General features: G+C 43.6%; 1 protein-coding gene and 1 pseudogene across 1 annotated transcript in view; both read left to right on the top strand.

The window, feature by feature from the left end:
* The first annotated feature begins 8,837 nt into the window (after positions 1–8,837).
* LOC132405811 (cortexin-1-like) overlaps positions 8,838–25,097 on the top strand; it is a 69,904-nt gene continuing 53,644 nt past the window's right edge. Inside the window, exons 1-2 of the mRNA XM_059990809.1 lie at positions 8,838–9,217; positions 13,125–13,251. The gene's annotated coding sequence lies outside the window, so the exon portion shown is untranslated. The remainder of the gene's footprint in view (positions 9,218–13,124; positions 13,252–25,097) is intronic.
* On the top strand, positions 21,601–22,750 carry LOC132405810 (sin3 histone deacetylase corepressor complex component SDS3-like; annotated as a pseudogene).

Below are 25,097 nucleotides of genomic sequence, written 5' to 3'. Positions count from 1 at the left end.
CATAAGTGCTCACTCTTACTCTGACATGGCCAGCAATGCACTCACCATCGTAAACCAGCAGAAAGAACATTATCATGTGGACCAGCTGGTAAAGTATTAAAACTAGCACCAGCAAAGCAAGTCGTTGGTTAACAGAGTTTCCAGCGGGGAGCAAAATACTGCATGTACAAATTAACAGCATGGTCAATACCTTTCACATCATGGTTTCATAAAACATAGACCAGTACAGCACAAGAACAGGCCCTTCAGCCCACAATGTTGTGCTGAGCCAATTAAATTATTAATCAAATGGCCAGCTGAACTAATCCCTTCTGGGTACTCAATGCCCATATCCTTACATTGCTCTCAAATACAGAATTTCAAAGCAAGTTTATTATCAAAATGCTGTACATGTATGCCACCAGTTACAACTCTGAGATTCATTTCCTCGCGGGCATTCACAGTGAATGCAAAGAAACACAATCGAATCAATGAAAAATATTAGACACAAATAGTGTGCAAAAGACAATTTGAGCAATTGCAAAAATAGAAACAAAATAATAATAATCAATAAATAAGTAATAAATAATGCTGACAACAGGAGCTGTAGAGTCACTGAAAGTGAGTCCGTAGGTGGTGGAATCGGCTGGGACCTCAGTGTTGGAGTGAATGAAGTTATCCCCTCTGGTTCAGGAGCCTGATTATTGAGGGGTAATAACTGGTCCTGAATCTGATGACAAGGCTCCTGTACCTCTTTCCTGATGGCAACAGTGAGAAGAGAGCACGGTGAGGATCCTTGATAATAGATACTGCTTTCTTGGTGACAACACTCCTTGTTGATGTGCTCAGTGGTGGGGAGAGCTATCCTGTGATGGATTAGCCTGTGTCCACTCCCTTTTGTAGGCATTTCAGTTCACAGACATTGGTGATTCCATTACTGGCTATAATGCAAATTTAATTCTTTCAACATGGAATGTACACTCCACCCTCCATCAATAGAAGTTGGTCAAGGTTTTAGATGACATGTCTTACCTCTGCAAACTTCTAAGAAAGTTAAGGCACCTCCATGCCTTCTTTGTAATGGCACTGTGTACTAGACCCAGGATGTATCCTGTGAAATGATAATGCCAAGGCGTTTAAAGTCACCGATCCTCTCCACCTTTTATTCCTGATGAGAATTGGTTCATGGAATTCTGGTTTCCTCCTCTTGTAGTCTATATTAATTACCTTGGTCTTGCTGATGTTGACTGAGAGACTGTTGTGGCACCATTCAGCCAGACTTTCAATCTCCCTCCTATATGCTGATTTGTACCACCTTTGTTTCAGCCAACAACAGTGATGTCATCCGCAAACTTAAATATGGTATTGGAACTGTCCTTAACCTCCAGTCATAATTATAAAGCAAGAAGAGCAGGGGACTAAGCACATGGTCTGTGGTGCCTCAATGTGCTGATGGAGATTGTGGAGATGTTGCTGCCAATCCAAAGTGTCTGAGGTCTGCATGTGAGGAAATGAAGGATCCAGTTGCACAAGGAGGTATTGAGGCCCAGGTCTTGGAGCTTATTGATTAGTTTTGAGGGGATGATGGCGTTGAATGCTGAGTTTTAGTCAATGAAGAGCATTCTGATGTGTGCACCTTCACTATCCAATGTTCCAGGACTGAGTGAAGAGCTAATGCAATGGCTTCTGCTGTTGTGACGGTAGGAAAACTGGAGCAGATCCAAGTTGTTCCTTAGGCAGGAGCTGATATGTTTCAACGCCAAGCTCTCAAAGCACTTGATCACAGTAGACATAAGTGCTACTGGACAATAGTTATTGAGGCAGGTTACCATGTGCTTAGGCACTGGTATGATTGAACTTCAAACTGCAGAAGTGAGAGATTAAAGGTATCGGTAAACACTTCAAGAAGAAGGCACCAGAAAACAACGTAATGTGACGTCCTGCTGACAGTTCGCGGAACTACTTCTTTCACTTCTCCTTTCCAATATGATTGTACAACTCAGCTGCAGGTGGATGGAACGTGTGACTCACATTTCGATGGTGTGCTATGGGGCCGACTGACTGATCGTGCTCTGAGGGAGTTTGGTAAGGTTTGGAGCGGAGTGTGTGGCCTGGAGACGGGGGGGGCGAGCCTATGATTGACTGCATTGCTTCTCTCTAATCGAGGCATCGAGCAAGGTTGAAGTTAGTGCTGACGGGTGATTGTTTGGCACTCTCTGCCTACATTTGATCAATCTTCCCCTCCCTCCCGCTAGCAGCTGTTGGAGGAAAGTGCAAGAGTCTTGGGATCCATGTTACTAGGATTGATTGGCAAGGCTATGGACTTGGAGGACTTTGAGATTAATGTTGCATGTTTCCCTGGATTCTGGTTACTCTTCTTTTTGCTGCTTTTGAGTGGTTTGATCAGGGCAATCGATGCGGACTGAGGCGCTTTGGTGAAGAATGAGCCTGCGGCCTGCATTGACCAGTGTTGTGGCGCTGAACTGAAATAAACTGAATACAACTGGTTTAGTGTTTGATATTTTATGTGCTGTCCACTCGCTTTTTGCCATTTATGCAACTGTTTTATTGTGTTTCAGGTGTTTGATGTTTCCTTAAACGGGTCCTGTGGTGTTTCTTTGTTTCGTGGCCACTTGCAGGAGGACAAGTCTCAGAGTTGTATTCGGTGTACATACTTTGATGATAAATTTATTCTGAATCTTTGAACGGGTTGATTAACAGAGGCCCTCAGTACTCGGCCAGGTACACTACCTGGGCCAGATGCCTTCTGTGGGTTAACCCTCCTGAAGGATGCGCTCACACCGGCCTCAGAGACTGAAATCACAGGGTCATTGGGGCCTGTGGGAGTTTGTGGAGTGCCTCCGTGTTTTGTTGGTCAAGGTGAACATAAAAGGCGTTGAGCTTTTCTGGGAGCGAAACCTGTTGTCACCCATGTTGCTTGGTTTACTTTGTAGGAGTTGATAGCATTCAAGCCCTGCCACAGCTGTTGAGCATCCATTAGTGACTCAAATTTGGTCCAGAATTGCCACCTCACATGTGAGGTGGCCTTCTAGAGGCCACACCTGGACGTCTTGTACTTACCTTGGTCGCCAGATCTGAATGCACCCAGTGTAGCCCTCAGCAAATTGTGGATCCCTTGGTTCATCCAGGGCTTCTGGTTGTGGAACACTCTGAACACACTATTTCACAAGTGCCTTTATAAAGTCTGTGGTATTCATGTGCCTATCTAAACACCACTTAATAGTCTCTAATATATCTGCCTCTGCCACACCAATGGCAGAGTAGTCCAGGCACCCCTGCTCTCTGTGTAAAAATCTTGTCTCACACAACTTTCCTCGTCTCATTTTAAATGCAAGCTCTCTGGGAAGAAGATACTGTCTGTCTACTCTATCTAGACATAATCTGTTAAACCTCTATCAGAGTCCCCTCAGCCTCTGCCAGTCCAGAGGAAATAACCCAAGTTTGTCCAACCTCACGTTATAGCACATGCCCTCTAATCCAGGCAGCATCCCGGTAAACCTCTCCTGCACCCTCTCCAAAGATCCTTCTAATTTAGGGGCAACTAAAACTGTATGCAATATCTAGTTGTAACCTAACTAGAGTTTTATAAATTTGCAACATGAATTCCTGACTTTTGAATTCAAGGCAAGCATGCCATATACCTTCTTAACCGCCCTATCAACCTGTGTAGCCACGTTCATATCTCCAGATGATCTATATCAACTCTATTCTTTGCCCTTCTACGTTATCCACAACACCACCAGCCTTTCTATCATCTGCAAATTTACTAATCCATCCATCTACATTTTCATCCATGTCATTTACATAGCTGAGAAACAGTGGAAGTTCCAGTGCAGATCCCTGTGGAACAACTAACCATAGACCTCCAGCTGGAGTAAGTCCTCTTGATCACTCTCCTCTATCTTCTCTGGGCAAGCCAGTTCTGAATCCAATTGGCCAATTAACCATGGATCCCATGCATCTTAATCTTCTGGATGAGCCTCCCAAGAAGGACTTTGTCAAGCGCCTCACTAAAATCCATGAAAGCAAAGCCCATAGCTCTACCTTCATCAATCACCTTCATCATCTTGTCAAAAACTCCATTACGTCAGTAGGACATGACCTGCCCCACACAAAGCCATGCTGGCTCTCTCTAATTAGGCCATGGACTCCAAATGCTCATAAATCCTATCCCTACGAATTCTCTCCGGTAACTTTCCTACCACTGATGTGAGACTCACCAGTCTTTAGTTTCCAGGATTATCTCAGATTACCATCAGGCCCTGGGGATTTACCCACATTAATGCTCTTTAAGAGGCACAATATTCTCTCCTCCTTTACCTAAAAATGCTGTAGCATTTTAATACATTCAGCATTGATCTCGCAATCCTCCAAGTCTCTCTCCTTGGTAATTACTGATGTAAAGTACTTATTAAGGACCTCACCTACATTCTCCACATTCAAGCAAATGTTCCCACCTTTATCCTTCAGTTGTTCTACCCTCTCCCTTCTTATTCTCTTGCTCTTGATGTATGTATAGAATGCCTTGGGATTCTCTGTAACCCTACTTTCCAAGGACTTTATATAGCCTCTCCTGGTTTTCCTAATTCCCTTCTTGAGCTCTTATAAGACCATAACACACAGGAGCAGAAGTTGGCCAGTCGGCCCATCAAGTCTGCTCCGCCATTTTATCATGAGCTGATTTATTCTCCCATTTAGTCCCACTCCCCTGCCTTCTCACCATAACCTTTGATGCCCTGGCTACTCAGATATCTATCAACCTCTGTCTTAAATACACCCAATGACTTGACCTCCACTGCCACCCGTGGCAACAAATTCCACAGATTCACCACCTTCTGGCTAAAAAATTTCTTCGCATCTCTGTTCTGAATGGGCGCCCTTCAATCCTTAAGTCATGCCTTCTCATACTAGATTCCTCCACCATGGGAAACAACTTTGCCACATCCACTCTGTCCATGCCTTTCAACATTCAAAATGTTTCTATGAGGTCCTCCCTCATTCTTCTAAACTCCAAGGAGTACAGTCCAAGAGCGGTCAAACGTTCCTCATATGTTAACCCTCTCATTCCTGGAATCATTCTAGTGAATCTTCTCTGAACCCTCTCCAACGTCAGCAGATCCTTTCTTAAATAAGGAGCCCAAAACTGCACACAATACTCCAAGTGAGGTCTTACCATTGCCTTATAGAGCCTCAACATCACATCCCTGCTCCTATACTCTGTTCCTCTAGAAATGAATGCCAGTATTGCATTTGCCTTCTTCACCACTGACTCTACCTGGAGGTTAACCTTAAGGGTATTCTGCACGAGGACTCCCAAGTCCTGTTGCATCTCTGTATTCTCTCCCCATTTAAATAACAGTCTGCCTGTTTATTTCTTCTACCGAAGTTTGTGACCGTACTCTTTCCAACATTGTATTTAATTTGCCACTTTGTCCATTCTCCCAATCTATCCAAGTCTCTCTGCAGACTCTCTATTTCCTCAGCACTACTGGTCCCTCCACCTATCTTTGTATCATCAGCAAACTTAGCCACAAAGCCATCTATTCTATAATCCAAATCGTTGATATGCAACGTAAAAAGAAGTGGCACCAACACGGACCCCTGTGGAACACCACTGGTAACCGGCAGCCAACCAGAATGGGATCCCTTTATTCCCACTCTCTGTTTCCTGCCAATCAACCAACGCTCTATCCACGTATGTAACTTTCCCGTAATTCCATGGGCTCTTACCTTGTTTAGCAGCCTCATGTGCGGCACCTTGTTAAAGGCCTTCTGAAAGTCCAAATACACAACATCCACTGCATCTCCCTTGTCTAGCCTAACTTGTAATTTCCTCAAAAAATTGCACTAGATTTGTCAGGCAGGATTTTCCTTTAAGGAAACCATGCTGAGTTCTGCCTATCTTGTTATATGCCTCCAGATACTCCGTAACCTTATCCTTGACAATCGACTCCAACAACTTCCCAACCACCGATGTCAATTTCCTTTTTGCTTCCTTGCCCCCTTCTTAAATAGCAGAGTGACATTTGCAATCTTCCAGTCCTCTGGAACCATGCCAGAATATATTGACTTCTGAAAGATCATTGCTAATGCCTCCGCAATCTCCACAGCTACTTCCTTCAGAACACTAGGGAAACTGGTTCTCAAGGGCTCTGTTTGATTCTAGCTTCCTAAGTTTTACATACTTCTTGATTTTCTTCACCTCTCACACCATCTAAAGTTCTCTTAACCTTACCACCCTTGTCCTTCCTTTTGACCTGAGCTCTCTGCAGTTGGCCTTTAAACATACTCCATGTGTTGGATGTGGACTTGCCCAAAAATAGCTGATCCTAATTAACTCTCCCTAGTTCCTGTCTAATGCTCTCGAAATTTGCCCTGCTCCAATTTAATACTCTCCCAAATGGTCCATTCTTATCTTTATAGAGCCATAGAAAAGGGCAGCACAGATACAGGCCCTTCAGCCCATCTAGTCCATGACAAAACCATTTAAACTGCCTTCTCCCATTGACCTGCACTGGGACTATAGCCCTCCATACCGCTACCAGCCAAGTACCTATCCAAACTTCTCTTAAAACGTTGAAATTGAATTTTAATGCACCACTCGTGCTGGCAGCTTGTTCCACACTCTCACAACCTTCTGAGTGAAGAAGTTTCCCTTCATGTTCCTCTTAAACCTTTCACCTTTCACCCTTAACCCATGACCCCTAGTTGTAGTTCCACCCAACTTTAGTGGAAAAAAGCCTGCTTGCATTTATCCTATCTATACCCCTCATAATATTGTATACCTCTATCAAATCTCCTCTCAATCTTATGTGTTCTAAGAAACAAAGTCCTAACTTATTCAATCTTTCTTTGTAACTCGGATGTTCCAGTCCTGGCAACATTCTTGTAAATTTTCTTTGTACTCTTTCAACCTTACTCACATCTTTCCTGCAGGTGGGTGAGCAAAGCTGCACACAATACTCCAAATTAGATGACATCAATGTCTTATACAACTTCAACATAAGATCCCATCCCCTGTACTCAATATGATTTATGAAGGCCAATGTGACAGAAACTTTCTTTACTACCCTAATGTATCTGTGATGCCGCTTCCAATGGATTATGTACTTGTATTCCTAGATCCCTTTGTTCTACAGTGCTCCTCAGTGCCCTACTGCTTACTGTGTAAGATCTACCCTGGTTGGTCCTACCGAAGTGTAACCCATCACACTTGTCTGCAATAAGTTCCATCTGCCATTTTTCAGCCAATTTTTCCAGCTGGGCAAGATCATTTACTGCCATTTCAGGCTTCTCCCACAGAGCCAGTGTCTAATCCAGTTTACTACCTCATCTTGAATGCTGAATGGCTGAACTTTCTTAACCAACCTCTCATGTGGGACTTTGTCAAATGCTTTGCTAAAGTCCACGCAGACAACATCCACTGTGTTGCCTTCATCAACTCTCCTGGTAACTTACTCAAAAACTCCATAAGACTGGTTAGTCATGACCTGTCATGCACAAAGCCATGCTGATTATCCCTAGTCAATCCACATCTAGCCAAATACTCATATACGTGGTTCCTTGGAATATCTTCCAATAACTTTACCATGACTGATGTCAGGTTTAACAGTCTATAATTTCCTGGTTCATCTTTAGAGCTGTTCTCATTCCACACTTGCCAGATCCTTTCTGATACCATGAAAATTGGCCTTCTCTAATTTAGAATCTCAACCCAAGAGCCTATCTTTTTCCATATTTACTTTGAAACTAATAGCTATCTTAAAACTTAAGGAGTTGTGGTCACTGCTCACCAACTGAAAGGTCGGTCAGCTGGCTGGGCTCATTATCCAGCACCAGGTCCAATATAGCCCTCCTCTTGTTGGACTATTTACATTTTGAATTAAGAAACCCTTTGGGATACACCAAACAAGTTCTGCCCCATCTAAATCTTTCGCGCTAAAAAGTTCCCTGTTTACTTTAGGGAAGTTGAAGTCCCCCATGCCAACGACCCTATTGTTTTTACACCTTTCCTTAATCCAGTTGCAAATCTACTCCTTTGAACCCTTCCAGGTTTTGAATTCTATCTATATAGACTCAGTGGACAAGCCCTTCATTCTGTCCCTCTGAGTGCAGTTATGGTATTGTCCCTGATTAGTAGTGCAACTCCTCCCCCTCTATTATCTCTCTCTCTATCTTTTCTGAAAGATTGAAATCATTGGACATTGAGTTCCCATTCCTGTCCCTGTCTTCAACCAAGTCTCTGTAACAGTCACAATAATGTAGTTCCATGTACTGATCCACGATCTACGTTCATCACCTTTACCCATAATACTTCTAGCATTAAAACACACACGCTTCAAGCTATCTGTCTCGTTGTATCTATTACTTTGCTCCTGCCTGTTCCTACTGGCTGTGACATCTACCTTCCTCTCCATCCCTCCGCTTTCTGACCTGATTCTCTCGTTTCTATCCCCCGCCAAACTAGTTTAAACCTTCCCAAGTAGAACCAGTGAACCTCTCCGCCAGGATATTGGTTTCCTTGATTGATGTCCAGTTAGTTCTGTGTTCTTAAACTCTGAAATCTGCCAAATGTCTTTATTGTACTTTTGGAGTAAAAATTAGTATATATATATTTATCAGGTTATATATATATATATATTTATTAGGTATATATATATATATATAGTCTAGGGAGCATAAGATGCCTGCACAGTATTATAGTAATTTTATGTATTGCACTGTACTGCTGCCACCGCAAAACAAGTAAGAAATTTTGTGACGTATGTGAGTGATGATAAACCTGATTCTGATATGGGTCTCTACTGTAGGCAGAGAGTGAGAAAGGGGCAGGGAGAGGGAAATCATGGTTGGGAAAAGGAGAAGGGAGAGGGGAGGGAGTGAGAGACATTCTCTAATGATCAATAAACCAATTGTTAGGAATCAAGCAACCTTGCCTGGTATTTCAGGACAAGGTGTGTCTGCACCTGTGCAAACCCTCCCCATCCCTGGTACTCCTTCTCTGCCACCTGTCACACACCCCTACCGCAGGGCTCCACCCTTACCATTCCCAAAATCCTTTGCTCCTGCCAGATTTACAAATGTGCTCTCTGCTTCATGTTGATAAATACAGTGCTGCGACAGACGTAGAGTGAAAGTATCAGGACGTTGGATTCATTGGCACCACAGTAGCCATCGACAGGATTCATTACATTCAGCACTGACAGTTGTACTCAAGGTAAAATGTTTAAGTGTTCTACAACCTGGGTTTTAATGTTCACAGGCAAGAGTCACTGATCTATTCCCTTCAGATGAATAAATATATGAAAGCCAGCACTTAGCAAGGTATGACAGCATGTTTTACAAACAGTGGACGAGAGGTTTAATGTCAAGCCCCTGTGGACTGGGAGCATGCAGCAAAGAGTTTGCAATGCTTGCAGAAAGAACAGCATATCTTTGGCTAAATTCAGGGGTGCATCCAAAACACGGGCAGAGAACAGTGCTCAGACTGCATTCAGAGGGTATGCGCAGTTTGATAACAGCAGGGGCAGAACGATGGCAGGTGGGGAAGAGGAAAGTTTAGAGATTTCAGGTCTGTAATCATTTGGAGTTTAGAAGAATGAGCAATAATTCTGTTGAAACATAAGATTGTTCACAGGTCTGCCGAAGAGGATGCTTCCCCTCTTTGAAGTGTGTAGAGCTAGAGGGCACAGTCTCACAATGAGGAGGCACCCATTAAAGACAGAGATGAGGGAGAATTAATTCATCCTAATGGCTTATGAGACTTTGGAACTCTTTGTCCCAGAAAACTGTGGAGACTGAATCTCCGACATCGGTCAGGAAATCCAGGGTGATAGGAAGGAGGGTGGGGGAAGAAAATGAGGAAAGCTGGATCTGCTATGCTTTATTAAACGGTGGGGCAGCTTCAGGGCCTCTTCTCCTAATTCTTATTGTCCTCTGATCGGAGCACACAGGCTGAGTGTATTCAGGCAGTGTGTTCACTGTGTGCAGTGAGGGGGGGGGGTGCGTTCAGAGCACAAGCGTGTGCGTTTAGCGTACTGGTGCATTGCTCACCGTTACGGCTGGCTTTAGGACAGCTGGAAGACTTACCTGACTACCTGCATGGTTTTGTGCTGCTGTCTGGGAAGCAAACTGAAGTACTGAATAATTATTTTCTGCTTTATTTCTGCTCGTCAGTTTAATTTTTAATTTGGTTTAATTAACCCAATCTGATATTTGATTGCATATTAATCAGCAATTATTCGTCTCTTTCAATTATTAATAAATGACTCATTAAGGTATTGCAACATTCAGCGGGAAGATACTTAACACATCATACAATTCTCCAGATTGTCCAAGCTGCTCAGCTTCTCTGACTGTAGCAGTTAATTTCGTCTCGTCAGTGTCTATCCTATCATTTGTTTATTTTCAGTACATTCAAAGGAACTGTGCACCTGCTGTCGTGTGGTCTTCGCATGATAAGAATGAGCTGTTGTTCAGTCTGTGTCTGTGACCGGCAGGGCTGGGTCTTCCCATTTAACAACTTAAGGTCTGGCTGCAAGTTGTCCGTGTTGAATAGTCAGGGTCGAAACTGACACTGCAGCAGATAGCAAGCAACTTTTGCATCTAAATATTTGGGATGGCAAATTTGAATTCTGTCCCACTTCCTGCCCTGCAGGAGCACTGTGTTGCTAGGATATAGAAGTATTTCTTTGCATCTTTAATTAAGTACACTAAAATGATAATGTACTTAGGAACAGTGAAGAGGTGTAACCATAGGTTCAGGGTGGACAGATTACAAACATATTTTAATTAGCATTATCTGATTTAATTAGCATAATATGATTCATGATGCATAAATCAATGCAAGGACTGAGACCATTAAATGAATGTAGGCAATGATTTAATGTTTAAAAGAAAGATTACGTTTTTGCACCTGGGATTCAGTTCACAAACCTCTAAACTAATTAATAGAGAAAATAAGATTTGGATCACTTTTCCAAAATGCACCATTAAATATAAATTGTTGACAGAAGCTAATGTTTGAGTTAACTCAATGAGCAACTGTTTCTAGAGCTTTTTCATGCTGTTTTTCTCCAAAACTGTGTTGAAGATGAGTTAATATAGGCTTGTTTAAAACAGCTGGAGGAGGTCTAGTTTCCAAGGTTGTTCCTTTAACGTTTTTCTCTCAGGCCCTGTACATTCTGTTGCTCGACCTTGGTGGGATGGGAGATAATCAGGATTAGCAGACGTGTCGGTTAATAGAGTCACGGAGTTGCGTAATACAGAAATGGGCCCTTCAGACCCTCGTCCAAAGTTCAAAGTACACATGCCACCATATACAACCCTGAGGTACATTTTCTTTTGGGCGTACTCAATGAATCCATAACAAAATTACTATAGAATCAGTGGAAGACCGCACTGACTGGGTGCACAAAGGGCAACAAACTGCAAATACAAAAAAAAATTATTATTAAATAAGTAATAAATATTGAAACCGTGAGATGAAGAGTCCTTGAAAGTGAGTCCATAGGTTGTGGGAATTTTTCAGTGATGGGGTAAGTAAAGTTCCATGAAGTTACCCCCTTTGGTTCAAGAGCCTGATGGCTGGGGGTAATAGCTTTCCTGAACTTGCTGCTGTGAGTCCTGAGGCTTCTGTAGCTTCTTCCTGATGGCAGCAGTGAGGAGAGAACTTGGCCCAAATGGTGGGTGCTGCTTTTCTGTGACAACGCTCCATGTAGATGTGCTCAAAGGTGGGAAGGTCTTTACCCATGATAGACTGGACCATGTCCACTACTTTTTGTAGGATGTTCTGTTAAGGGCATTGGTGTTTCCATATTAGGTTGTGATGCAGCCAGTTAATATACTCTCCACAGCACATCTGTAGAAATTTGTCAAAGTTTCAGACATCATGCCAAATCTTTGCAAACTTCTAAGGAAGTAGAGATGCTACCATGCTTTCTTTATTATCGCACATGTGCTGGGCTCAGGACAGGTCCTCTGAAGTGATAACACTGAGGAATTTAAAGTTGCTGACCCTCTCTATCTCTGTTCCCCCCGTGAGGATGGGCTGATTGTTCTCTGGTTTATTTCTCCTGAAGCCAGTAATCAGCACCCTGGTCTCGCTGACGTTGAGTAAGAGGTTGTTGTTGTGGCACCACTTGGCCAGATTAACAGGACTCTCACTTGTTCCACAATCACACTTTATACTCTGTGCACAAAGAGAGCAGCCCGGACCCTGTCACCAAACTGTTCTGAAGCTTGAACAAAGAAGTGCCATTTTTGTGCAGAAATCGACTTGATGGGTACAAATATTGATCCAGTAGAAACTCTGTGCACTTCTGAATTCCAGAATTTCAATCATACTATATATTACAAGTATTAAATAACCAATTAAATCTACTTGTTAAAGGCCAATAATACTTGAGAGTTTGTGACAATAACTGTCCAATAGTACTGTTGCTCCAGAATTCTTGTTTGCACCTTTACATTGTCTTGGTATGCTTGGAGCCGTTGGTTAAACAGAAAGGATGTACAAAGAGGAATTAGATTTCCAAGGGCCATGATCAGCTAGATGACTGCAATGTTTCTGAACACTACCTCTGTCAACTTATCACCTTGACTCTTGTTTTTACTGAACTTGCACGCATAGTAAAGACTATACAAAGTGTCTGCACTCCGTTCTACCAGTGCACCATTTGAGCCCTTGCCTTCCTGTAACTTCCACGCCCCCTCATGGACCCATAATGACTACTTTGTCCATTTACACTAATCTCATTTGTCTACAATAGGACTACATCCTCCAGTACAGTGTTTATTGAAGCATCCGAACAAATGCCTCTTAAACTTGATTGTATCTGAGTTAATCACCTCCCCTGGTTCCAGATATCAACCTGAGCTCTCGGATCCTCTTTAAAATTCCAGCCCCTTCAACATGAAATAATGACTATTCAGTTCCCTCCAGTGATGTCCTCTGATCTGCTGTGTTCCTCCAGATCTTGTTTCTTGCTCCAGTCTGGCACCTGCAGTTTTTGTGTCTCCATTTAATATTTCTTTCTTTTGTTTTTTGATAGCCATAACATTGTAAACAGATTTGGACTATCTACCCCATTTGTGCCTCTCATAATCTTATCTATTTCCATCAGGTATGTTCTCCTGCTGGGTGATCCTCGAAGCTTCTTCGCTGATAGCGCAGTAGAATGGGGGGAGTCAGTTGGAAGTTTTCCCTGCAGTGAACTGGGGAAGATCAGGCACAACTCCTGTGGCCAAAAGGTAACCTCGTCGATTGGTTTGTGGGCGGTAGAGTGGTGTGATTAGTAACCTGGCTTTAGGGATCAACTCTGGTGCTGAGTCTGTGAAATTCCATCTCACATCCCAAAGGTGAGCGGGCTGGTTGGTTAACTTTTCCACTGTAAATTGCCCCTAATGTGTTGGTGAGTGGGCAGAATCTGGGGAAGTTGATGAGAATTTAAAAAATTGAGTCATTGTAGGATTAATGCAATTGGGTATGGACTCTGGGCTGAAAGGCCTGTTTTTTGTGCTCCATGCACATTGGCAAGAACTATTGAACACAACAGTGAATTCCTTCATGGCCAAGTACCATCACAAGACACTATGGTCTTGAAATTCAATCACAATGTCGTGATGCCTCTGATGCTGTTTGCAAGGATTTACCTGTGGCCAATTCTGGCAAAGATTCTTATGTTTAAATAGTACCAAATGTGTTCTTCCCTGCCTCTCCCTTACTTCAGGCCAAATGCGAATAGTTCCTGGAGTCAGGTGTCAGGCGTGCTAATTCACGTTGATCCTGTGCCTCGTGAAGTGGCTTTCCGTAGCCAGTGCTGGAAGCCATTGTATGTCTGGTGAGGGTTGGGGCGCTGGTTTGGGAAGCCCCAGCGGCTTTAGTTGCTGAATCAATGGGAGAAGGTAAACTTGTGGCGTGTCGCCTCCAGGACTTGGAAACGTCTGGGTCCTTTGATCAGGAAATGTGGAAGCAGAGGAGCGGAGATTTAACAGTAAATCAACAGTTCAAAGGTTCATTTCATTATCGAAGTATGTACGCAGAGATTGCGTATGTAAAGCAGAGATTGACACGGTATCAAAGGTTATGGGGAGAAGGCCAGGGAGTGGGGCTGAGGAGGGGGAAAAGGATCAGCAATGATTGAATGGTGGAGCAGACTCGATGGGCCAAATGTCCTAATTCTGCTCCTGTGACTTTTAGTCTTATGGAAATAGATTTCAAAAATGCTCGAGGAGCAAAAACTGAGCTCTCATCCAACTGTCTCTCCAATATACTTGTAAGTAATTGATGGTGACTTTAAATAGCTCAGGTGCAGGGCTCTGGCTGCTGTTCACATTTGATCTCTTGTGTGTGCTGCATGCTGTGGTAATTGCATACGTGAGAATCAGCCTGACAGGAGAGGCTTCAAACGCGCATTGCATGACGATCGATATCGCCTCTGCTCTGGGGTTGTACGCCAGGCTTGCCCAAATCTTCCAGCGTGCTTAAGATGTGAGAATCAAACCTGAGGGCCACAGGGTGTGGTTAAGTATCCTTGAAAATATACCCCAGGAGTAAGGAAGTGAATATTGAAGGGTAATCAGTCTACATAGAAGGTGAAGAGAGGAACAAGGAGATGGAATTGAGGCAATTGGGAGTAGTAACAGAGATCAGGGATCAGCAATTGTGAAGGTGGGTGGGGATGGGAAGTGATCTATTGTAGGGTCGTGGTGTAAGGAGAGTTAAACTGAGTTGGGGAGGTTTCAGAGGAAGAGAGTGTGAAGAGCAGTTTGTAAAGAGGGGTCTACTGTGTGATTACATAGAAAACATATAAAATAGGTGCAGGAGTAGGCCATTCAGCCCTTCAAGCCTGCACTGCCATTCAGTATGATCATGGCTGATCATCTAACTCAGAACCCTGTACCTGCTTTCTCTCCATACCCCTGATCCCTTTAGCCACAAGGGCCATATCTAACTTCCTCTTAAATATAGCCAATGAACCGGCTTCAACTGTTTCCTGTGGCAGAGAATTCCACAGATTCACCACTCTCTGTGTGAAGAAGTTTTTCCTCATCTCGGTCCTAAAAGGCTTCCCCTTTATCCTTAAACTGTGACCCCTTGTTCTGGACTTCCCCAACATCGGAAACAATCTTCCTGCATCTAGCCTGTCCAATCCCTTTAGAACTTTATACGTTTCAATAAGATCCCCCCCTCAATCTTCTGAATTCTAGTGAGTATAAGCCTAGTCGATCCAGTCTTTCTTCATATGAAAGTCCTGCTATCCCAGGAATCAAACTGGTGAACCTTCTTTGTACTCCCTCTATGGCAAGAATGTCTTTCCTCAGATTAGGGGACCAAGACTGCACACAATACTCTAGGTGCAGTCTCACCAAGGCCTTGTACAACTGCAGTAGAACCTCCCTGCTCCTGTGCTCAAATCCTTTTGCTATGAATGCCAACATACCATTTGCCTTTTTCACCACCTGCTGTACCTGCATGCCCACCTTCAATGACTGGTGTACAATGACATCCAGGTCTCTTTGCACCTCCCCTTTTCCTAATCGGCCACCATTCAGATAATAATCTGTTTTCCTGTTCTTGCAACCAAAGTGGATAACCTCACATTTATCCACATTAAATTGCATCTGCCATGAATTTGCCCACTCACCTAACCTATCCAAGTCACCATGCATCCTCTTAGCATCCTCCTCACAGCTAACAGCGCCGCCCAGCTTCGTGTCATCCGCAAACTTGGAGATGCTGCATTTAATTGCCTCATCTAAATCATTAATATATATTGTAAACAACTGGGGTCCCAGCACTGAGCCTTGCGGTACCACACTAGTCACTGCCTGTCATTCTGAAAAGGTCCTGTTTACTCCCACTCTTTGCTTCCTGTCTGCCAACCAATTCTCTATCCACATCAATACCATACCCCCAATACCATGTGCTTTAAGTTTGCACACTAATCTCCTGTGTAGGACCTTGTCAAAAGCCTTTTGAAAATCTAAATATACCACATCCACTGGCTCTCCCCTATCCACTCTACTAGTTACATCTTCAAAAAATTCTATATGATTCATCAGACATGATTTTCCTTTCACAAATCCATGCTGACTTTGTACGATGATTTCACCTCTTTCCAAATGTGCTGTTATCACATCTTTGATAACCGACTCTAGCATTTTCCCCACCACCGATGTCAGACTCACCTGTCTATAATTCCACGGTTTTTCTCTCCCTCCTTTTTTAAAAAGTGGGGTTACATTAGCCACCCTCCAATCCTCAGGAACTAATCCAGAATCTAAGGAGTTTTGAAAAATTATCATTAATGCATCCACTATTTCTTGGGCTACTTCCTTAAGCACTCTGGGATGCAGACCATCTGGCCCTGGGGATTTATCTGCCTTTAATCCCTTCAATTTACCTAACACCACTTCCCTACTAACATGTATTTCCCTCTGTTCCTCCATCTCACTAGACCCTCGGTCCCTTACTATTTCCAGAAGATTATTTATGTCCTCCTTAGTGAAGACAGAACCAAAGAAGGAGATGGCTTTGTGTGGGAGTGAAGGTCTCAGAGTGGGTCAATGTGGAGGGTAGAGGCTCAGTGTGGGAGAGAGGGTCTCAGTGTTGAAGTGAGGAATTGGGTGTGGGAGTGAGGGGGATGGACATGGAAGTGAGGAATTGGCTGTATGATTGAGGGGGATGGATGAGGGAGTGAGGGATGGCTGTGGGAGTAAGGGATCGGGCTTGGGAGTGAGAGGGATGTATGTGGGAGTGTGTGAGGGATTGGGTTTAGGAGTGAAGAGGATGTGTGTGGGTGTGTGTGAGGGTATGAGTGGTGTGGAGCGTGGCCAAGTGGATAAGGCGTTGGTCTAGTGATCTGAAGGTCGCTAGTTCGAGCCTTGGCTGAGGCTACGTGTGTGTCCTTGAGCAAGGCACTTAACCACACATTGTTCTGCGATGACACCGGTGCCAAGCTAATGCCCTTCCCTTGGACAACGTCGATGGCGTGGAGAGGGGAGACTTGCAGCATGGGCAGCTGCCGGTCTTCAATAAATCTCTCCCAGGCTACAGTCATCACTGAAAATCGATGGACAGCCGAAGAAGAGGAAGAAGTGAGGGTATGAGTGTGGGAGTGAGGGATTGGGTGTGGGAGTGAGGAAGGGTTTGGAGTTGGGAGTGAGAGAACTAGGTGTGGGAATGAGGGATTGTGAGTGAGAATGAGGGATTGGGTATGAGAGTGAGGAATTGAGTGGGAGTGATGGAATTGGGTGTGAGGGATTGGGTGTGGGAGTGAGGGGATTGGGCGTGGGAGAGAGGGATTGCGTGTGGGAGAGAGGGATAGGGTGTGGGGGAAAGAGGGTTGGGTGTGGGAGTGTGGGGTTGGGTGTGGGAGAAAGAGGGTTTGGGTGTGGGAGTGAGGGGTTGGGTGTGGGAGAGAAGGATTTTGTGTGGGTGTGAAGGATTGAGTGGTGGAGTGAGGCGGTTGGGTGTGGGAGTGAGGGGTTGGGTCTTGGGTGAGGGTTTGGAATTGGGTGTGGGAGCTGAACTGACCCTAAGTTCCCTTCATTGGTGAGGGCTTGTGGAGGTTGGAGCCAGCCAGACTGATGTTGGTGGTGCTCTGGGGTTTTGTGTTTCTGGACTCTGATAGACTCCTTCAGATATTCACCTGCTGAAAATAAAATAAGCCTTGTGGCTGAGCCACATGTTTGCCCCATTTTAATTGGTTCAGCTTGCTTCACTCCCCAGAAGGCTGTGTCAGCCTGGTTCCTGTTGTGGAGTCTGTTTGTTGTATCCTGTGTGGCAGTGACAGATGCTGACACTCTGCCTTAAACTTTTTGCTCCCAGCAAGGATACCCCTTCTTAATCAGCACCGGCATGCTGTTGGAATTTAAAAAATTCTCTGACACCATCTGGTCAGAAGAAAAACATGTTTTCCCAGCAGAAGTCCATTTTGACAATGCGTGCATGTGCAGAGATGCCGTGAGTGCTAATTTCTGCTGTTGGCCTCCTGCTGTTGAGGAAACAAGGTCCTGCAGCACACATTGCAGGGTTATACATTTCAACTCTGTCAGCTCCTGACAGTGCTTACTGGTTCTCTCCTGAGTTACTTCAGGCTCTTCTTTCTCTCAGCACCAGCTTATCGCTCTCCCCATTAGGACAATCATGTCCCTTTCTCCTCAGACAGTCCTTTGTGGACACTGTGATGCACCATCAATAACTCTCCAAGACGTGAGGCGAGATATAGGCTTTTATTGGCTGGAAGAAAGAACAAGCAGCAATTGACCACCACACTACATCCTGGAGACTGAGGCCGGCGCTGAGTCTCCAATCGCCTTTATACCGGGGTCCGTGGGAGGAGCCACGGTCAGTGGGAGGAACCACAGGAGCAGTCAGCGGGGTGGGGGGCGTGTCCAGACAGGTATATGTATTTCACCACACACTGTTTTGAGGATTCCTGTCTGGTTTCTTACACCTCAACGCTGTCTTCCATGGACGGACTGATGTCTAGTAAATGGATATTAGGTGGACAGATCAGAGATCTGTGCCCTTCAGAGCATAGGGGTAGAGAGCTATGACAAGGCACAAAGCTGAGAAAATGAGTCATTATGTACTCACTAGGAATATGGAATTGTTATTGGTATGTGATGGAGTGGTCAGTGCGTGTCATAGTGGTCAGTATGTGTCACAGTGGTCAGTGTGACATAGTGGTCAGTGTGTGTCATAGTGGTCAGTGTGACATAGTGGTCAGTGTGTGTCACAGTGGTCAGTGTGACATAGTGGTCAGTGTGTGACATAGTGGTCAGTGTGACATAGTGGTCAGTGTGTGTCACAGTGGTCAGTGTGTGTCATAGTGGTCAGTGTGACATAGTGGTCAGTGTGTGACATAGTGGTCAGTGTGTGTCATAGTGGTCAGTGTGACATAGTGGTCAGTGTGTGTCACAGTGGTCAGTGTGACATAGTGGTCAGTGTGTGACATAGTGGTCAGTGTGTGTCATAGTGGTCAGTGTGACATAGTGGTCAGTGTGTGACATAGTGGTCAGTGTGTGACATAGTGGTCAGTGTGTGTCATAGTGGTCAGTGTGACATAGTGGTCAGTGTGTGTCATAGTGGTCAGTGTGACATAGTGGTCAGTGTGTGACATAGTGGTCAGTGTGTGTCATAGTGGTCAGTGTGACATAGTGGTCAGTGTGTGTCACAGTGGTCAGTGTGACATAGTGGTCAGTGTGTGTCATAGGAATCACAGGGGTCTCCCTACCATCCACTGGAGACATTTATCAGGAGAGCTGCATACGCAGGACATTGAGTGTATTTCCAGCATCCTCTGATTCTCTCCCATCAGGAAGGTGACTCCGATGCATAAAAATAAGAACAGTCAGGATGAGAAAACAAGCTTCTTCCCTCAGGCCATTATGCTTCTGAACTCCCAGCTGCATCACGTTCAAAGTGTAACCCGATAAACTGTACAGTACCCTACAATATTTAATTTATTCACTTTAATTTTATTTATCTCTGCATAATTCATTTGTAGATTTAATTCTTGCTTTCCTAAGTTATTGTGTGTTATGTGTACTACTGTGCTCTACACCCTGGGTGGAGAAACATCTCATTTGACAGTATACATGTACATAGTTAAATAGCAATAAACTAGTGATCAGTGTGTGACGTAATGATTGGTGGGTGATGTCGTGATCAGTATAACCCTCTGAATCAGAAACTTACACCACAGATGGATGTGACTTGGCTCATTCAAGTGTGCACCAGCAAAAACCTATCCAGCCAAAAGTAGTTTTCCCTCTCTTGCTTTCTGTCTTTGCCGCTTACAGCCCTCCAGACTCGCATCTAAATGCTTATTAGCTGGGCGAAATGTTTTTGTCTGCACTTTAAGACAATAAGTTCCAGTTTCTCACTAGCCTCTGGGAGAAAACATTTCTCCTTAATTCCCCATTAATCATTCTACTAATTATTTTAAATTTATGTCTCTAGTCATTGACCCCTTTGCCAAGGAGAATAGCTTCTTCCAATCCACTCTATCTATTCCCTTTCTAATGCACACCAAATTTACAGTCTTACTCCGTCTACCCTCTCCTCATTGTACATTTCCTGAGTAGTGACAGCACCTTCTGAAATCTGCCATGTGCTCTTTATTAGTCACACCACATCCTATCTGTTGTGTGGTGATCAGAATGATACATAGTTTTAGCCATGGCCTGACCATATACTTTGCAGGATTCTTGCACGATTTCCCCATTAGAGAGAGAGAGCCCATTGAGCCTGTGTCTACCATCTACCACCTGCTCTACATTAATTGGCGACGAGGTTAATGAACCTACATCGTATTGGATTGCCGTGCTTTAATTGATAATGACACTCAGAGGAGGAGCACAAGGAATGAGCCAAGGAGCAGGAGAAGGAGGCAGAGCGAGACTACGAGTCTGAAAGGAAGCGAGAATGCAGCCAGGGTTGGGAACATCCGGAGACCAAGAGACACAGTTGGAGCTGCAGCACGTCCAGGCGAGACCACAGCCGGCGTTGACCCCAGGGACTGAAGGTCTGCCTGCCCCAGAAGGGAGATAAAAAGGAGTGACACGCACATCTAGCAAAAAGGTCACATGAATCAAAAAGAAAATGAGGGGAAAATGGGGCCAAATTAACATAACAGAGATGGTGATGATTGGAACCATTACAGCATTTGATAGTGGCATTGAAGACTGGGCAATTTATATTGAGAGAGTGGAGTTATATTGTGAGGCTAATGGTGTTATGATGAAAGGAAAGCCAGCGTCTCACTCAGTGTTATAGCAGCAAAAACACACGGGCTGCTATGGAGCTTGTTAACCCCTGAAAGGCCAGCTGACCAAATGTTCAAGCAAATAGTAGACACCTTCCAACAGCATTTAAATCCCAAACCACTGGTCATTGCTGAAAGATTTAAATTTCTCAAACAGAGTCAGAGCTAAAATGAAAGCATTTCTGAATATTGTGCTGAATTGTGCAAATTATCAGAACATTGTCAATTTGGAGCTGGTCTTTCGGACACATTGAGGGACAGGTTAGTGTGTGGCATGCACTGTGAAACCACACTGAAGAAGCTCCTGGGTGAAATGACCTTACATTAGAGAAGGCATAGAACATTGCAATATCAACATTGCAAAACAACAGCACGGGGTGCTTCAGAGATATAACAAAAATCTCTGAGATATGTTACAAATAAAATGTCACTGAGCAGAAATGAAGGAAAGAAATGTTACCATTGTAGGAACATGTTACATGACCCTGATGACTGTTGGTTTAAAGGCAAAGAATGCAGAAACTGTGGCAAACAGGGCCACACTGGCAGAGTATGCAAAGCTAGTAAACAGCAGAAAAAGGACAAAATACAGGGAAACAAGAAACCCCAGAAAGGAAAACACGACAATGTACACAAAATGGAAGAAAGCAGTTCTGATGAAAACGACTCAGACGAAAGTGAATTGTCTTGTCTGCAACTTCACAGTGTGAAAGAGACAGATGATCGAAGAGTAATATGGATCACTTCACAAATGGCAGGCGTGAGACTGAAAATGGAGTTGGACACAGGCTCAGCATTAACAGTGATCTCTGAAATGAACTAATCTACTGCTAAAGATTTACACAAGACAGAAAGTGCATCCCAAAGGTAAAATTAAAGTGACAGTGACCTACGGAGGCAAAACACAGCAGCTGGACCTCTATGTACTGAAAAATGGAGGACCACCGTTGCTGGGACGTGAATGGCTCAGGAAAATCCAGTTGGATTGGCACACCATCAAGGCACTAGATGTGTCAACAAAGGAGGGCAGCTCAGCAGGGAAGATGCCCGCAGCTCTCCTCTCACCCATTGTTGACTATTACAATGAGGAGGAGGAGCTGGACAGCGTCGACGATGAGGACGAACGCAGTATCCATGGCTGCGACTCGGATGAAGATACAGAGAATACAAAGGAGACAGATATTGCCAATAAGCAGGATGATGAAGACTACCTGGAAGTAAAAGTGCAGATCTACCAGGAGGAATTGACATCTCTCAAGATAGCTACAACAGTTACAGGAAGGCACTTTGCAGGAGTATCAGAAAAGGAGGAAGAAACTAGATCAACAATACAAGGAAGGAATATGAAATACAGAGCTTGTTCTGCACCTGGAGACAGAACAAGTGGAAAGGAATTATATTAAAGAGAAGAAAGCAGCAGTGAAGGAATTTGAAGATAAAAAGATTGAGTTAGAAGAAAAGAAAAAGATGATTGAGAATGAGAGGCTAACAATGTAACTCACAGGAGATTCTATGGAGGTAAATAATGACTAGGAAACTAAGGAGGAGACCTAATGACCCTGTTCCAATAACAGACAAAAGACAAAAACCTGCACCTGTGCAGTTAAATTACTTGTTAACAGACGAACAGATAATGGAAGATCTGTGAACTCTCAATAAGCTCAAATCTCCAAAAAAAACCAACAACTCTGTCTTCTCCTGAGCATCTTCCCAGCACTCCTGCTGAATCACCAGCACAAAGATATAAAGCACAAATGGAAGATGGAAAGTTATATCACGATAAGAGATGGCATCATAAAGGTCAGGCTATCTATTTGGAATCTAAGGAGAATATGAAGATTGACTGTGTAATTAGCTCAGTTGGATCAAATGAGATATGGGTAAGGAAGACAAGTGATAGCACAAAGATGCGTATATATCTAGGACAGTTGCACAGAGGAGTCTTCATAATACAGAGGTGATCTGCTGCCTAGAACTCTTAGCAAGTTGGAGGCGCACATCTTCTTAACTCCTTATGCTCAGAGGTCAACTTTTCATAACTTTTATATGGAAATCTGTATTAAAACAAACAAGTTATTGACAGATGATACCCGGAGAGGCAGAGATGAACTCCCCCCCCCCCCAGACTTGAGTTATAAATTGGTCTTAGACCAAAAGTAAAAAAAAAGAAGGGCTTGTTATAATTTGATATTGTTACGTTACTTTGTTATAATTTGATATTATTAAGTGACTCTAGTAAACAAATGGTAGGCATTTGTATGTTAAGGGTAAACATATTTGTTCAGCGTAGTACCCCAGTAAAAAACCAGTTGTTGCACTATTAAATTAAAAGGGGAGGAGGAGGAGTGTACCGTATGGCCTACAGTATAATAAGGGACTACCTTATGTTTTAGTAACACGTCATTGAATGCGCTATTAGGCGCATATTGAGCATGCGTATTAAGCGCGTAGTGATCTGTATGTGTGTGTTAAAGTTCGGATTCTGCTAGTAAAGAACCATGAAACTTAATTTCCGTCTCCAGCGTTGTTATTAATAATATAATTGTGCAAGCAGACCACATACACAACACTCACAATCAGCCATACCACCTACCATCTACAGATAAGTCATAAGGATGGTACATGTAGGCTTTCCATTTCTTGGTTTACTACGTTAGACTTTAGATTTAAGTTCCTTTAATATCTGAGCATGTACACAGTATGCAACGTGGAACTCGTACTCTTCACAGACATCCACAAAGCAAGAGACCCGATGGAACGAACGAAAGAACATTGAAGCCCTGAAATCTCACTTCCCACCCTTCACAGAAGCATCAGCCCCCTCCCAACTTGTGCTAGTAAAAGCACTGACACGCCCCCACTGCCCACCATGCAAGCCACAGCAAAAGCCCCCAAAGAGATCTTGATCCAAAATCTATCAAAGCCACAGTCCATTACCAAGCACTTCAGTATCTCCATCGAGGGAGAGAGAGAGAGCACTCCTTCAATAATGAGAACAGAGACCAACAGCCCTGTTCTGATGTTACAATCCTCTGTGTCACTTCTGTTAAGTCTGTCATGAAAGATCCCACTTTGTCCTATTATTCCCACAGCTTTTGTAATAAAAAACTTCAGTGTTATCTGTTGTGAATTCTGCCTCATTCATGCCTTTGCAATTCTTTCCACCTTTCCCAGTGTCTGAAATCCTTTGTCTTGTTTCATATTACCTGCCACTCCTGGTGCTGACAAAAGTTGCATCATTGCCAACGTCTGGTTGCAGAGAAATGGAGAGCATTCTCTCAGGATAAGGGATTGGGGATTCGGTACAGAATTGAGGAGAAACTTCTTGATGCTGTGAATCGTTAAGATTATTACCTTGGGGGGGGGGGAGTCAGGAATATCAGCTGCAAGAACACAATGTGGGAGGAATTCAGCAGCTCTTACAGATGCTGCCTGGCCTACTGAGTTCCTGTCAGCTCCAGGTCACGGCTATTGACTCTTTTGTCTCCAGGATGACCAGCTATTGAGTATGTTTTTGGCCAAGCAATTTGGGGATTAAGTGGGAGGTAGATGTAGGGTTTGCTATGACCTTATTAAATGGCAGGGCAGGCTTAAGGAACAATTTAAAAGCATAAGGTGCTTGAAATACTCAGCAGGTCAGGTATCATCTGTGGAAAGAGAAACAGTTAACATTTCAGGTCCAACAAGGAGAAAACAAGTTGGTTTTAGGTTGCAGAGAGGGTGGGGAAGGAATAGACAGAACAAGGAGAATGCATCTACCACTCCCCCACAGTCTCTGCATGTTGCCCCCATTTTAATCATTCTACAACCGGCAGATACTGAATATTTTCAGTTAAAAACACTCTACACATTCTCCTCTCTGAGAATGCCCTTTGAAGCCTCCCACTTTATCCAGACTTTTGAATATCTGGCTGAGTTTCCCCACGTGTGGTTCAGTGGCGTGTTCTGCCTGATATTGATCTTTAAAACATTATGGGATATTTTTATTTTGTTAAATCTTCTGTGTGTCATTGGGGGTTGTATTTATTTTTATTGAGATGGTGATGCATTCTTCCAATAGAACCTTTCATCGAGGGGTTCATATTCATAATAGTATCTAACAAGTCAGCCTCCAATATGTAAGGTAAGATTTAAGTATTTAATATTTATTTAAGTAAATATTTATTTTTGTAAAAGTTGTCTCACTTGAAGATATTGTAAAAAGTGTGAATATGAGAGAGAATACTTATTGACTAATTGTTCAAAAGACATCAATCTGCCTTCTTTAAATAAATACAAAAAAGCATTAATACCTTTACTTTTCCAAAGTAAAAAAATTGG

The sequence above is a fragment of the Hypanus sabinus genome, chromosome 16 (assembly GCF_030144855.1).
Source record: "Hypanus sabinus isolate sHypSab1 chromosome 16, sHypSab1.hap1, whole genome shotgun sequence".
Classification (NCBI taxonomy): Eukaryota; Metazoa; Chordata; class Chondrichthyes; order Myliobatiformes; family Dasyatidae; genus Hypanus; species Hypanus sabinus.
This window is presented reverse-complemented; position numbering and strand designations above follow the sequence as displayed.